Source organism: Ursus maritimus, unplaced genomic scaffold (assembly GCF_017311325.1).
Source record: "Ursus maritimus isolate PB19 unplaced genomic scaffold, ASM1731132v1 scaffold_28, whole genome shotgun sequence".
NCBI classification, from domain to species: Eukaryota; Metazoa; Chordata; class Mammalia; order Carnivora; family Ursidae; genus Ursus; species Ursus maritimus.
The window spans coordinates 16,227,019-16,243,526 of record NW_024425341.1 but is presented as its reverse complement, the minus strand read 5'-3'; the positions used below and the strand labels follow the sequence as shown (position 1 = coordinate 16,243,526).

At 38.7% G+C, this 16,508-nt stretch overlaps 1 protein-coding gene across 1 annotated transcript in view; it reads right to left on the bottom strand.

Moving 5' to 3' along the window:
• The window catches only part of MSR1 (macrophage scavenger receptor 1), a 130,966-nt gene that overhangs the window by 75,585 nt on the left and 38,873 nt on the right, over positions 1-16,508 (bottom strand). The window lies entirely within an intron of this gene.

Sequence of the window (16,508 nt, the reverse complement as noted above, 5' to 3'; positions counted from 1 at the left end):
GATCACTTTCCTCTGAGAAACAATGCCCTTTACCACACTTAAGTTTTAAAAGAAAGTGCATGAAGGGTTTTTAGGTCCAGCTTCGACATCTGAAGAGCTTGGGAGTCATCGTTCATGTCCCAACGCCAAGAAAAAAGCTGAAAACAAAACAAAACAAAAACCTAACATCTGAAAACAAAACAAAACAAAAACCCAAAAAACAAGAAAGATAAAAGAAAAAAGCTGGACACACCGAAACCAGTGACTTTTCATGGAGCCATCAGAGAACTGAGCTCTTGGGGCGAAGGGCCACCCGCATTTTAGAGAGGTAAGTACACAGGAACACAGCTGAGATCAGCTTACCTGGAGCAGAAGCCGCTGGAGCCACAAACTAGTGAGGACACTAAACTGGCAATTTTGACAAACTGTTGGAGGTTTAGTGAGGACTACTGTCAGAGACTCCTAAGGCTGCAGCCCCAAGGAACCCTCACACTTTTCTGGGCTTTACCTCCAGTAACCCTACCAGGTTTTTATAGGGAAGAGCCAAGGGCACTCTCCCGGTGCCTCGGGCAGAGGGAGGGGAAAAGTAACCATTTTTAAACACACCCAGAGCATTCTCCACAATAAAGGCTTCACTCGAGAGCCTTATCTCACCTGCGCAGGCTGGAGGGTAATCACCCAACTCCAGCTTCCTTCCCTTCCGGGAGTCAGAGAAGGGAGAGGAGCTAAAGAACCTGTGTGAGGAGCACAGTCCTGGGGGAGGCCCTGGGATTTAGTCATGGATTATGGAACACTTCCCTTCCTGAATACCTTACCACCCCAGCCACAGGGCTCCAGAGTGGTAACAGTGAATTAGGGCTCAAAGAGCTTCAAGGTTCTTTTTTAAGGGAAGTTTGTAGGGAAACCAAAGGTAGCTGAGGAGACAAAAACAAGGCGAGTAGAGGGATTTTCAGCCTCAGACAGTTATAGATACAGCAAATATTAAGCATAACCCAATTCCTAGCCAGGTCATCATAAAAGCTCACACTAACAGGCCTATTAACCTCAGTTTCTATTACCTGATCTATCATCTCTAACTTTAAACACAAAATTAAAAGACAGGCTAAAAAGCAAGAAAGTGCATGCCTGGCCCTAAAAGTCACGCAGTCCTTGGGCAGTTAGGGAAGTGGAGGGGGTAGAGCGTGCACAACACACGAGTGACTAATTTCCTTGCAAGCTCAGCTGTCTCCCCAAAGCAACATTAACAATTCACCCTTTCCTCGTGATTCATGTCTTAATGACACGAAAATACCAGTTAGGAAAAAAAAGTAAATGTGAGCTCATTTTTAAGTGATATTTTAATAACACGAATGCACATTGCCCTGAGTTTAGGGAAGTGTGGCTTCAGAATTAAAGTGGCAGACTCATGTGGTTTAAATAAGCTTAAAATTGGCAAAACTCTCAATTAACTGAAGCCTGAGCAAAATTCATTATGCGAATTCTTACCCAAAAGTCTCCTGGAATTATGAGATGGCAGCCTGGGTGAGAACAGGACTTGTACCATAGCCCAGGGAATTGTAGCAAGGTGGAGATTTACTGTATAACAATTTCCCCTGTTTCATATCCTCTTCTTCTCAGAGTGAAACCTTTTCAATGACAGAAATACTATCAGAGAACAAAGAGCTCTTCATTTGTCTTTTGCCTTCCACATGCCTTGAGCACCATAGACTCTAACCAGGAGACTTTCCGGAAAGGTGATTTTGAGCAATGCATTTTCTGGCATCTCCTCTGGGGCACAGAAAAGGCTAAGAATGGGGAGGTGGTGATGTGTAGCAAGGCTAACAGCAATAATGCATATCTACTTAGCCCAGGAACTCAGAAAACAACACCTAAGGAGTGGGAGCTGAATTGCTGAAGAGAAAGAAAGAAAGAACATCCTGGGTGGAAAAATGCATTCAAACGCCTGAGGGAGACAAGAAGAGGAAGAATATCAAAGACCGAAGACGGAAGCAAGGCCAAGGCGGCTGGGGTAAAAAAAGCAAAAGGTGGTAAACAAGGTCCAGGTAAGGCTGAGAGGTAGGTAGGCCGCCAGTGGGTTGAGGAGTTTCCCTTTATCTTCAGAGCAGTGGAAAGACATTCATTTTGCAGTGGGACAAATGAGACACATCTGGATTTTGAAAGTTGCCTTTGCAACGTGGAGAATAAATTGGAGGTGGAAGTTCAACTGAGTGCAAGTAAAATTAGAAAGTTATTGCAAAAGTGCAGGGGAAGTTGGTTGCAGCTTGGACGTGGCTGGCGTCAGTGGTAATGGGGAGGAGGAGATAAGAGATATACTAAAAGGCAAATGTAATGGGACTTGATAATGGACTTGATGCGAGAGAGGGTGGGCTTGCATTTCTCGCATTTACTATTGCAGACCCACTTCCCACGTTGCTCCACCCTTCTATTTTCCCCAAGAGGCTGAACTTCCTGTACAAAAACCAATGACTTCCTTGACCTTGGGCTTCTGATGAGGTTTGGCAGATGAGCAGCCCAGCAGGAGATTTGTGAAAGAAAGGAGAGTTCTCTCCTCATATTAATTGTCTAGAAATGAAATAAATACCGATTGTCTAGGAATGTTGGGTGGCCTCTTATGGAGCTACATGACCTATATAAGCAGAAAACCTCTTAGTCTGGTAGGCAGAAACCTGGCTCTCATTACTGTGGGGATTTTAATGTCTTAGCCAGTTCCTGAACAGCAAGAGTTAACAAAAGTCCACTACTTTTTAAATGATGGGCCCTTTCGGGAACAACCCAGAAACTTGGTCACAGGACTTGTGGTAGGCAGAATAATGACCTCTCCCCAGAAAGATATCCACATCCTAATTCCCAGGACAATGTCCTGTTCTAGGGTAAAGGGGAATTAAGGTTGCACATAGAATTAAGGTTGCTGAGCAGCTGACATTCAAAAAGGGAGATGATTCTGGATTATCTGAGTGGGTGTAGTGTGATAACCAGGATCCTTAGAAGTAGAGAGGGGAAGCAGAAGAAGAAAATCAGAGCAAGTGATGTGTCGATGGAAGAATGGCCAGTGACATACAGGGTTGCAGGCTTTGATAATGGAGGCAGAAGGTCTCAGGCTAAAGACTGGGGGTGCCCTCTAGCAACTAAAAAAGGCAAGGGCATAGATTTTCCCCTAGAGTATCCAGAAAGTAATGCAGCCCTGCTGATGATGTGGTTTTAGCCCAGTAAGATCCATTTTGGACATCCAACCTATAGAACTGTAAGAAAATCAATTTGTATTCTTTTAAGCCACTAAGTTTGTGTTTGTTATTCCAGCAGCAGAGAATGAATACAGGACTGTGTTAGTTTGCCAGGGCTGCCATAACAAAGCACCACACCGGGTGGCTTCAATAATAGAAATTTACTTCTCATAGTTCTGGAGGCTGAAGTCCAAGATCAAGGTGTTGGTAATCCCACTGGGATAAGGTGATCAAGGTTTGATTTCTCCTGAAGTCTCTCTCATTTTGGTTCTTCTGTGCTCACACTCCCCTGATATCTCTTTGTGTGTTCAAATTTCCTCTTCTTCTAAGGATACTAGTCATATTGGATTAAGGCCTCATTTTACCCTCATCACCTCTTTCAAGGCCCTATCTCCAAAACAGTCACATTCTTAGGTACTAGGGGTAAGGGCTTCAATATTTGAATTTTGGGAGGACACAATTCAGTTAATAACAGCTATATCATGAGCCTCCCTTGACGCCATCTCCAGCACATTCTGAAGCATTATACTAAGGTGACTTACAGAAGCTTGTTAAACAGAGGCTCAGAACTCATGCCATTTTGTGTGCTTATGGACTATCCTGGCCCAAGTCCATCTCATCATTGATCATATGGGACCGCAGACCTATCCTGTAGTTATTTCCCCAGACACAAAATGTGCATTGAAAATATATTTAACAATTGACAGAATTCACATTTATTTCTTGATTTATGGAGTAAAAACTCTCTTGGTGGAAAGGGTCAAATAGAAGCCATAGAAACTTCTCCCTTCCCACCAGGACAGTAATCCAAAAGCCATACTGCACCCCTGGGAGAACTAGTGAGATCAGGGCACAATCAAATATTAATGTTGCAAAGTGGTTATTTCAGGGGGAATGACATGGGAATTAAGTTTTCAGAATCGGCAAGGGCACGAAAACATTAATTTCCCATGTAAATGTCCGCTAGAAGGCATCCACCATGGCTGTCCAATAATCTGGTTGGCAAGATGACTTTCTCTGGTGGAAGTCAGTTTTATCCTCCAGCCACTATATACACAAAGTAATGTTGCAACAGGGATGGAGGTGATTCATAGGCTGAACAACATGGGCTTTCTCTCAACACGGCTGATCCAGATACTCCTGCTACTGAGTTTTTGATTTGTCAACAGCAGATGCAAACACTGAAACATCCTGATGTGGCCCAACCAGTCATCTGATGGCACCTTGATCAAACTGGACCTCTTCCAGGGAGGAATGTCCAATCTCACTGGGATAAACACTTGTTCAGAATGTGGAGTTGCCTCTCCTGTTTTCAGTACTTCTTCCAGCACCACAGTCAGCAGATACACTGACACCCTCATTCACCACTGATGTAGGGGCACCTGGGTGGTTCAGTTGGTTAAGCATCTGCCTTCAGCTCAGGTCATGATCTCAGGATCCTGGGATCTAGCCCCGCGTTGGGCTCCCTGTTCGGCAGGGAGTCTGCTTCTCCTTCTGCAACCCCCCCCCCCACCGCAAACTCATGCTCTCTCAAATAAATAAATAAATAAATAAATCTTAAAAAAAAAAAAAAACCACTGATGTATACCATGCAATATTGCTTCTGACCAAGGAGTGTATTTTATAAATGGTTCTAGGTTTAAAGGCTTCAGGAATGAGCTCTGATTGGTTAGGCTTGGTGAGGAGCTTATTACCAGACAATCACTTTTGTTTAGAGGTGGATTTTGTAAGACTGTCTCTCACAAAAATTGCATGGTTGAATTGGGAGAAGGAATATATTTCAGAAGAGGAGTGTTAGTAGGGGGGATACTTCCATATTAACTTTCCGTTCTCCTAAATTTCATTTACCCATCATTTGACTTTTCATCTATTTGTCCTATTTTTTAAACAGAATGATAAATAAGGGCATGCATATTCTCAATACATCTTTAAATTAAATTGTTGATAATAATATCTCACATTTATACATTGTTTAGGGCATAAATTTTTACTATTCCTTTTTTTTTTTTTTGCGTTTTTGTCTCACACATAATAGGCCTTTCATACATTTTTTTGGGGGGGGGGACAGGGAGAGAAGGGCAGAGGGAAAGGGAGAGAGAGAATCTCAAGCAGTTTCCATGCCCAGCGGGAGCCCAATGCTAGGCTGGATCTCATGATCCTGAGATCATGACCTGAGCAGAAATCAAGAGTTGGACACTTAACTGACTGAGCCACGCAGGCGCCCCTTAATGCTTTTTTTGAATGGAAAAAAACAAAAACAAAAACGAAACAACTTTTACACAGTTTATCTCATTTCCTTCTTTACAATGACTTTACATTCTGGACAGAATATCATCCCAGTTTAGAACTGAGGAAACAAAGGCTAAGAGCAGGTAACTGCTTTAGCAGAAAGGTAAAGGATTCAGTTTGAATGAGAACAATTAATCCTTCGACACATTGTATAATCTGAAAATCTGATAATGATGATCCATGTGCGCTACTGTCTCCTGACAAAATGGCGTTAGAGACCCTTTCCATATTTGGTAAATTTCCCACTGTGAGTGTCTTTTCAGGAGGTAGGATTCCCCAACCATGCAAGCTCCAGGGTCCTCTCTCCCTGCTTCTTGATAACTGGGGTGCATGCTGTGAGTTAGGCCAGGCCAAGACTAAGTTCTGCCTGGGTTTTGAGTCTTGAGAAAATATAATAAAGTTGTTAGGATAGTTAAGAAACAATCCATGGCAATGGCAGGAATGAGGGTGTAGAGGAAGATTTGTGATCAAGAATCCTGTGTTGATGATGCAATGGGCATCATCCTTAAGTCAAAGAGGCTTTGACCTGTGTGTTTGTCTTTGCTTCATGCCCTTTTCTCAGGTGGAGTGCTCCAGCCTTCACACTGATTCTAAGAGGGACCAGACAGACTTTCAGTAAAGTTCTTTACTGCTTACATTGTTTATAAACAAAGTTCTTACTACTGTAGTGTTGATGATACTTGATGTAACCAAATAGAAGCTGATGTAGAGAAACCAGATAGTCTCAAGAATCCTGATTACTCTCCTCTGGCTAATCACCATTGTCCAGAAGTTTTCCTTTCTTTTTTCCCCCCCTCTCTCTCAATTCAGTTGTTAAGAGTTAAAATGCTGATAGTATTACACTATTCCAATTGTAGCTTTATAAATGGCATGCTAGCTCTCTTGAATCATAGACAGTTTGAATAAATAGATCCTTACATGGAAATTGATCATATTCTATTTCTTCTCATTAGATACATAACACGGATATGAGACACGCTTTGTGATCTTTAGTAATGATCCGTTTAAAAATATTCACTCAATCCCTAACAACTTAGAGGTAAACACCTTAATTTACCAATTCTATGATAAAAAGAATAGTTGGAATTTTGTTAATTAGTTCAGGCTCCTGAACAGATCTGATGGAGTCCTGCAGCTCTCAGCAGGACACGGATGTCATCCAAAAAGCACCCAACTAAGGAGAACCATGAATATGATAATAAGGATGAAAGGAAACAGAAATTTTTTATCATCAGCCAAAGTGAAGGATACCCCACAAAGGACAAAGAGCACCACCATCTTTTGAATATTAGTTCAAAGAAGAAGATGATTCAGAAAAATGAAGAAATAAAACTAATGTAAATTGCTCAAGATTGCATTTTTTTTGGTAATATAAATGGCAATTGTAATGCTTAATCTTGAGACTTCTCTTATTTAGATGTGAATACAAATTATCTTAGGAAAATTCCTTTGTGAGGCAAAAGTTTTTTGAAATTTAAATAAGTTCTTTCCCATCTGTCATAATGCTTACAACAAATTCACACAGACTTCACATGGCATTGATCTTCACCAAAGGGAACAATCTTCCCTGGCTGCTTTTACATCATATGGAAGAGATTTTGTTTGTTTATTTCCTTTTTTTTTTTTACTACAGTGCACACCAGCATTTTAAATATTCCAGCTTGTCTTTAAAACCTACACCAAAAACATCGCATTACTTATATTTTAAGATCTCAACTGGCTAAGACAGATTAAGGAGAATTGTTAGGAAATTCGTTACTGACATTATTATATTTACATTCGAAGTAAATTCCTTGCATTCAAATCACTTGCTATATTCATAAAACACAGGAGAAAAGAAGGAAGGTGAGACCGCTAAGGACAAAATTATATAAATCAGCTCGTAAAAACTATTCAATAAAGAAACATGGTGTTATTTATTCAAGAAACACATTATGGAATCCTCACTGTTTTCCAGGAACTAAAGATTTTTATTTCCTTATGATAATTTACTCATTATCATGCACAGGATTCTTATTTAAAGAGCATACAAGATTAAATATGGATGCTAATCTTGGGAGCCTGGAATCCTGCCTCTGGAATTTACTAACTGTGACATCAAGCAAGTTATTTTACTTCCATTTTTTACCAGTAAAATGAGGATTAAAAAAAACCCAACTATTAGAATTGAATAAATTCATATCTGTGAAGAACACAGGACAGCACTTGGCATCTAGTTCTTCCTCGGTAATGTGCATTGTTCAATTGTTAACAGCAAATTAAAATGTTAAAATTTGAAAATGTAAAACCAACATTGAAATCTCTTTATTAATATTAAATATTTTTTTCCTAAAAGAGCAATTTCTTAGGAAATATTAACTAGTTAGCAATATTCTATCATCTTTAGCAGCTGATCTTTAATATTGGCAAGCCATTTTACCCAATAACATCAACCGAGGAGTTGCTTTTGATTGTAAATGAGATGGGCTGTTGCATTTTCTATTCTCTTATTTACTTTTAACCCCTGACAGAATTCTTTTTGTCCTTGATAATTCAGCAATTTAAATTAATGATTTAAATCTTACAGTGGTTGAAATGATTCTTGTTATGTAAATCATTATGGTTTCTTTGCTTATAAAGTCAAGCATTGTAACATCATGGGAAAAACTAAAGCCAAACTATGTGACTTCAAATTCCAGAAATACCACTTATTAGTTATGTGACTTTGGGCAAAGTATTTAACCTCACTGTGCCTCAGTTTCCTTCATCTCTAAAACAAGGATAAAAGAGCAACCTATCAGTATTGTTGTGAAAATTAAATGAGTTTTATAGCTATGCTTTTGAAGTAGGGAAGCTAAAGGGGCTCCATTTCTAGAAAGGCTCCATCTCTGCTGTTTTTCCGCTGTTTTATTCATGCTCCATATTTTGCCTCTGAATAAGCCAAAGAAGCTATGTTCCTACTGCAAGGGGGAAGCAAAAAAAAAAAAAAAAAAGGTGAATCATTCTCTGAGTTTTGTCCTAGGCCCCAAACACCTGATAACACCTGAGAAGAGCCGGATCCCAAACATGATCCAGCACCTTAGGTTCAAACACACCTCGGCTGAGGCTGGATCAATACCCCTACCTTCAGTGTGGAAGAACCCGTCATTCACCTGACACTCACCTTTGACTGGACCCTACCCTAGAATCCTGGAGGGACAGGTACCCTAGACCAATTTCTTTCTTTCTTTCTCTCTTTCTCTCTTTCTTTTTCTTTCTTCTTTAAGATTTTATTTATTCACTTGAGAGAGAGACAGCCAGCAAGAGAGAGAACACAAGCAGGGGGAGTGGGAGAGGAAGAAGCAGGCTTCCAGAGGAGCAGGGAGCCCGATGCAGGGCTTGATCCCAGGACTCTGGGATCACACCCTGAGCCGAAGGCGGACGCTTAAGGACTGAGCCACCCAGGCGCCTCAAGGGTTGATTTCTTGAAGGTTAACTGCGATGTGAACTCCGAAGCCATATTAATGAACTTTTTTTACTCTGTTAAATAAAAACTATTGATCTGTCTTATACTTTGAATGAACCTTTTTCTCTGCTTGATTTTGTAATATCATGTATTGTTATTTGGAAAATGTAGCTTATCATGCAAGTCTCCCAAATGTTTATACCTGTCTTCATACAACATTCTAAAAAATTACATTTTAAAAATATCACTATTGATATCATTTTAACAGTCAGTAAGTTTTGGCAATCTGTCAAATTGACATTTTTAAAATTTCGAATTTTTGCTTTAAAGCATTAATTATATCATTGGCAACAAATATATTCCCTTTTCCCTCGAAGTGTAAGCTCACTTTTTTCTTTTCTGAGAACATGTCTGTCAAACACTCAAGTCTCAATAACCATATTTTGTCTGCCAATTTTTTTTAAAGTAAAAACGTATTTCATGAAAAAGTGGCTAATTGAGCTAACAACGCAGACAACAGCACAAGTGTTTTTCTTTCACATTGTGGTATATGGAAGAGTGCTTCACATAATCCCATTTTAACATGCTGAATATTCTGAAAAGCGTACTTGGACTCTGCGTCTAAACACACAGTAACATTTAGGGCTTCCTCAAGGATACTCTGTAGTGAAACCGACAGGGATATTTTTCCTGTAAATGCGTGGCAGTGAAGAAAGCAACGGGTACTTAGATAGCTTGGTGCCGCTGCATTGACTATATTAAGGCACCAGCAATTTTACCCAACTGTGACTTTGACACATCTATGCAAATGAAACACAGTGAAAAAGTCAAATAGCATCATATCGTTCTAATGAAAATAGCTCTAATCTCGTGGACTCCCTGAAGAGGATTTGAGAACACAAGGTATCAGCAGACCACAGTGGAAGACTACTCTTTTAGCGTATTATTGTAATGGTATATTATTAGGCAACGAAAATGAGCGAACTAAAGATCTGTATCGGTTCGGATCAATCTTATACCTCTTGTTTAAAGAAGAAGCAAGATCCAAATAACACGTAAGATTTTAGTCATATAAAGTTCTGAACAGGCAAATGTGGACTTTTATTTTAGGGATGCATACATGTGGTAAAAAGTATGTATAGAAAAGCAAACATACGCTTATCACAAAAGTCGTAATAGTAGTTACCTCTGTACCTCTGGGGAAGTGATCAAGTTGTGAATGGGAACAAGAATGCTGGGCTTCTGAGAGGCTGTAAATGATCCATTTCTGAATCCGAGGAGGGGTCCTATGTGTGTTCATTTGCTAATTCATTAAACTATATATGTACCATTTCATTTACTTTTCTATATATGTATCATACATCAAAATTAAGTAACAAAACTGGTGAATGAACATTTATTCTAGTTCTTTTTTTTTTTTTGGATTTATTTTCTCATCTTTGTTGAGAAAGAGTCTAGCTTTCCTTTCTCAAATATTAGTCAGATACCCCAACACCCCTTCTTAAATAGTTTATTTTTTTCTCCAATGACTTGAAAAGCCACACAAGGAATGTTTATGATCTTTATAACTCTTCCCTTTTTCACAGTGATGTCTAACACTGTATGTGGAGAAAAATTTCACGTGGTGACGAGAGTCAACTTACATCATCATGTTGAATTTTTTTGCCTGGAGAGTTACTGCTTAATTTGTTTTACCTATTACTAATTACGGGCAACTGCAGCCCAGGTATATTCCTCTCGTCTGTTCCAAAGGTAGCATAATGAGGTCCCCTTAACCATACACTCTGTAAGTTTGCATGTCTGAAAAAGCAGCTTACTTTTTAACCCTTCTCTAGTGAGAGGTTCTAAAGATCAAGAGAAGGCTGGCCTGCTCAAGAAAAGATCCCGTAGACTTTTAGTATTTGAGGTTTGACAACTCGCAAATAACCTGAAGGTTCAGAATATGTAGCAATTTGAAAAATTAGCAGAAGCACAAATTTAAATGACAACACGCTGGGAGGGTGTTGTACAGGAGCATTACTTAGCTAATGAGAAAACCTCAGGAATCACATAGCAACCTTAATGTGACATCATCGGTGTGACTTAATTATTCAGGAAGCTATGTAGGAACATCAAATTTACTCTGTATTTTATTGAACAGGAGCCTTAAAAAGAATGTACTCAATTGGTGCTCACGTGGAAAGGTGATGCAGGATACATAAAGTTAAAATGTACGTAATAGTGCAAAATTATTTTAATGACGGTTAAACTCATAAGTATTAAAACTAAAAGATAGTATACAAAAATTGTTTTTGCTATGGATTTGTAATTTTTTAAGATTTTATTTCTTTATTTGAGAGAGAGTACAGGCACAGGAGCTGGGGGTAGGGGCAGAAGGACTGGGAGAAGCAGACTCCCAGCTGAGCAGGGAGTCCGTTGTCACAGGGCCCCATCCCAAAACCCCGAGATGATAAGCTGAGCCGAAGGTAGATACTTAACCGACTAAGCCACCGAGGTGCCCCTGGATTTTTAATTCTTACTAATTTTTTGTAAAGTCTACCGGGCATTAATTCATTAGAAATGAGAAATTTTATTTCAGAGAAGAAAACCAATGTATGTCTTAATTATGAGAGTTCTCAGGTGACCTTAGTGGGTTTAAATCCAAGCCTAGCCCCATGATTTTCACTCCCATTTAGTTACTGACATGCTTTAGAGGGTAGTAACTGGATTTTGTCATTTTTGTTCCTGTTTACTTTTGAGTGGTAAAATATATCTGAAATTTATTAGATTACACTAAACATTACCTGAGCTTATGTTAAAATAACACTAATATTAACATGACATATCATGACAGCTTTTATTTAAAAGTAGTTTGTTCCTGGGACACCTGGGTGGCTCAGTTGGTTGAGTGTCTGCCTTCAGCTCAGGTCATGATCCCAGGATCCTGGGATCAAGTCTTGCACTGGGCTCCTTGCTCAGCAGGGAGCCTGCTTCTCTCTCTGCCTGCTGCTCCCCCCACTTGTGCTCTCTCTCTCTGACAAATAAATAAATAAAATCTTAAAAAAGAAAGTAGTTTGTTCCTGATCAAATCGGAAAACTCATAAAGGCCCTTCACAAACTTAAACAGTACAAAATAACGTTGTTATTATTATTAGTATTTCTATGTATTTCATGCATATATGATTATTGCTAGGTTAGCTGACACAGGGCATGCTATGAAGAGACCCTTGGTAATTAGGCCAGAACAAGGCATGACAAATCACTGACTCTTACATAGGAGGCAGCATTCTTGAGGACGAAAGAATGAAGGTAGGGAAACAAGAATGTAGACAGAGTGAATTGGAGACAATTTGATTTAGGAATAAAGCTGTGAAAATAATTCAATAATTAAATTTGAAAGAATTGCTACGGGAACTCAGGAAGGGAATATCAAAATATGAGGAGGAAAATAAAAGATTTCAGAGATGTGCACTTGCTGTGAAGAAGTCAGACGCCGCGATTTTGTAGTGAGCCAGGTCATCACAGTTCTGTGATGACTAAAAACATTTTCTGGACGTATAAAAAAATCCCCTCACTAGTTTCTTTAACATTTTACTACCATCAGATCTCTAGTATATATGAAAGAAATCTATTCTAAGTGAGGAAAAAGGAGCGAATTGTCTTTTTAAAAAATTACACACTTTGAAAGTAGTTTTTAATTAAGTAATTTCTGGGTGATATTTTGATACTAAAATTTCAGCTGATGCCAAGAGTAAAAACTCAGCTAGATCTTGTGAACCTTCAAGCCGGGGAAGAATTTCAATGTTAATAAATCAAAATATGAGAAAAAGAGTTTTTAGTCCTTTAATGTCTGTGTCAAGCTTGAACCTAGTGAGCCTTTAGTCTTTCTAAAGAAGAGAATATTGTCACTATTTTAAATGTGTATTAAACATGAACTAGCACATTTTAATATTGATAAAGATAGTAAATATTTCTGAAAACTTTTGTGCATTTGAATGTAAACTGAATCAAACCACATCAAATTTTATGTCATGTCATAAGCCATGTGGAGCTTCAAATTATGAAAATATATTCTGGTTTCTTGTTATATTTTAAAATATAGAAATAAAATCTGCTTAAGAAAAATATTTTAACAGATAATCTAATCTTCTCTTTCTGTATAATTTCATCTTTTCTGCAACCATTAATAAACAATACTGATCCCTTTTATGTTATTGCCTGAATATAGTAATTTCAAATCTTACTAGGACAGACTGTAAATCTATATGAAAACTGAAAAACAAACTGAAAAATTGCTGACTTTCAACTTGGAAGCAATAAAGTTAATAGCTGTTTATTCTACAGCTGACATAATGATGTGTATCAGTATCAGAAACAAATACAAAGTTTCATAAGTCAGACAGTGAATAGTAACCAGATTTGGGATGCATACCAGTCTAAGCATATGAATGAAAGGTGAGGAACGCAATTAAGTCTTTCATAAGTGAAATAGCCATATAACACTAATATTATCATATACAAAATTTTTCTCTTTCCAGGTGGGATAAAGAATTGTTTTATGATGATTCTGAATTAAATCGCTTAGCTATCAGTATTATTTAAGATTTGGAAACTTGAGGGGCGCCTGGGTGGCACAGCGGTTAAGCGTCTGCCTTCAGCTCAGGGTGTGATCCCGGCGTTATGGGATCGAGCCCCACATCAGGCTCCTCCGCTATGAGCCTGCTTCTTCCTCTCCCACTCCCCCTGCTTGTGTTCCCTCTCTCGCTGGCTGTCTCTATCTCTGTCGAACAAATAAATAAAATCTTTAAGAAAAAAAAAAAAGATTTGGAAACTTGAAATGTAGAATAAGGAGAACAATGCATACTTTTTCATAATTCAACATAAAGAAATGGGCCTTCTTATAGTTTGTTACCTTTGCCTTCAACTACTCTTAAACATAAACAATTGAGCTGTTCCCTAATTGCAATATCATGTTTTTAAGTTCTCATTTAAGTCAAGCTGTAGAGGGTGGAAAACTTCTAAATTTCTTTTATAATTCACCAATGGCTTTCAAAGCTTTGAGACACCTGTGTGCCACTTAACTGTATTTGCATGTGAGTTACTTCGACTTGGGTACTACTGATTAATAATTGCAGTGCTGTGATAAAAAAAAAATCTCATAACCTGGGACACCTGGGTGGCTCAGTTGGTTAAATGTCTAACTCAGTTTCCGCTCAGGGCTGAGGTCATGATTTCAGATTTATGAGATCAAGCCCCTCATGGGGCTCCATGCTCAGCGAGGAGTCTGCTTCTCTCCTTCTGCCCCTCCCCCCACTCACATGCTCTCTCTTTCAAATAAAAATAAATAAATCTTTTTAAAAAATCTCATAATTCAAGTGTATATATTCTAGATATGATAATTAAAGTTTTAAAATAGAATTCTATAATATTTCAGAGGACAGATCTTCATTTAAAAATGTTTGACAGACATCATTGGGCATATCTTAAAATTGGGTAGTTGGAATTGAGAATGAAAGAATCCGTCAAGTTAACCCAAGACCAACCATGACTTATGTCACTTCTATAGGCACTGTGGTCTTTGGTCTTTTAGCTTTTTCCATTTTACTACTCTGCATTGCCTTTATCATTTCTGACCGTGAGTGGAAAAAATTTAACTATTAGAACTATTTGACCACTAACACTTTCACCAAAGTTTCCTTTATTTTTTGAGTGGCTGCCCCTCAAATCTCCTACTTTAATCAAACCTATGACTTAACTCCTCAGCTCCTTTTCCTGGGCGGCGGGAGCTGGTGAGGGACCGATAAGATGCTGCAGAGTGCTGTACTACGCATGCTCATCTCCAATTTGATTGAGCCCTCTTAACCTATCAGTCTTTTTACTTGTCCTTATTTTTCTCCCCTCAGTATCTAATGAAGCTTCTATCAAACACTCAGCAAATTATCTAAACTCATGCAACCTTGATAAAAATGTGAAAAAAAGCTTGAACTTCCTCCAGTTACTGACTCCAGTGGGCACACTTCCCTATAGATGCCTTCATCAGCCCTGCCTCTAGTGTCAGAGGGTGACTTTGTCCCCTCAGTCCCTGCTTTTCAGAAATTATATCTCCATTTCTGCCCTGAATTGCATCCCTTCCTGTAGCTTGAGTTCTACCCGATCAATTGTGCTCTTATGTTTTTTCAACCTTCCCAGTTTTCTTAGCACCTGCTCCTTGACCTAGAAAAATATTTTAATAGCAACAAACTGACAAGCAAATAAACAAATATTAAAATGCTATTATGAAAGAGCTTCATTAAACCTGTTAATATTTCATAAAATCTACTTTTCTGATATTAGTACAGCCGATGTGCATGTTCACGCACTCGTGTGTGTGTCTGCGTGTGTACTGACATGGAACATTCTGTCCTATCCTTTAACTTTTAACCTGTTCATGTCCTTGTACAGGCCATCTTCACTTTGAATAGTCTGATGAGTCATCTTCAGTTACCATTGTTCAAGTAACCAAGTTGGGACACAATGGAGTTACTCATGCTAGGTCCCACATCGGCAAACCAAAACTTCACTACATTTCCATGCTTAGATCTCACAAGAGGGTCTACGTCAGTAAGTCAGGGCTTGCCCACTTGGCACAAGTTACCTAACGTGTCTCTAAGACTTCCCTTTGCCTTCTATAAGGAAAGTAACCCTGCTTTAACAAATTGGCAAGTGCCCAGTGCTGTTCTTTCTCACTTTGGTCTATAAAAAGCTCTTGCCTTGCACAGATCTTTGGAGCTCCTGTCCATCTTTTGGATGCTGCCCAATTTATGACCCGTTGATTAAAGCTGCTAAGATCTTTGACATTTGCCCAGTTGAATTTCATTCTTTATCACCTCAGTTTAGTGAAATAAACTTGTTGTTACTTCCTCAGCTACATGGGTCAGTTTTCAGTTACATGGTATATTCACTAGGAGTGATTTTGTAAAGCACCCCCTCCATGCTAGCTCTTTAATCCACATACATCAACCAACATGTGCATTTGCTACAATATATTTCTTGATCCCCACAAATTTGGTGTTAGGTTTATGTATAGACAGCAGAGCATGTGGTTGTGGTGGCTTTTTGTTTCCTAGTGATAAACCCACAGGACATTTTATGAAAATGGATATCGAAAGAGGAAACTGGCCAAGAAAGATGAAAGAAGGAACAAGAAAATGTAAAGTGTTCATGCTAGAAGTGAAATTCAAACCAAGTGTGAACAGAGTTTAAGAGACACAGCTGACTGGGGAGCGTGGAACCAGCTACCTATTCAAGAGACTGGAGATATGAGCGAAAGGAACGAGGTGAAGGCCAACTTATTCACAAAAATTCCAGAAGTGGTTGTGACAAAAATAAATAAGACGTTCTAGACAAACTGACATTGGCTAAAACTTCACATTAAAGGAACTTTCAGAGATATTTCATGCCTTGTAAGCAAAAGATAAACTGTTGAAGGTATTCCACCTTAGAAAAGGGTATAAAAAATTGCCAATGTAAAAAAAAAAAGATGCTTCCTCTGTATAACATTAGACAATCAGCAGAAGGAAAGTGTTATTGACCCTACTCCCGATACATATATTTTTTTCCACAAAGGAGTAAAAGAC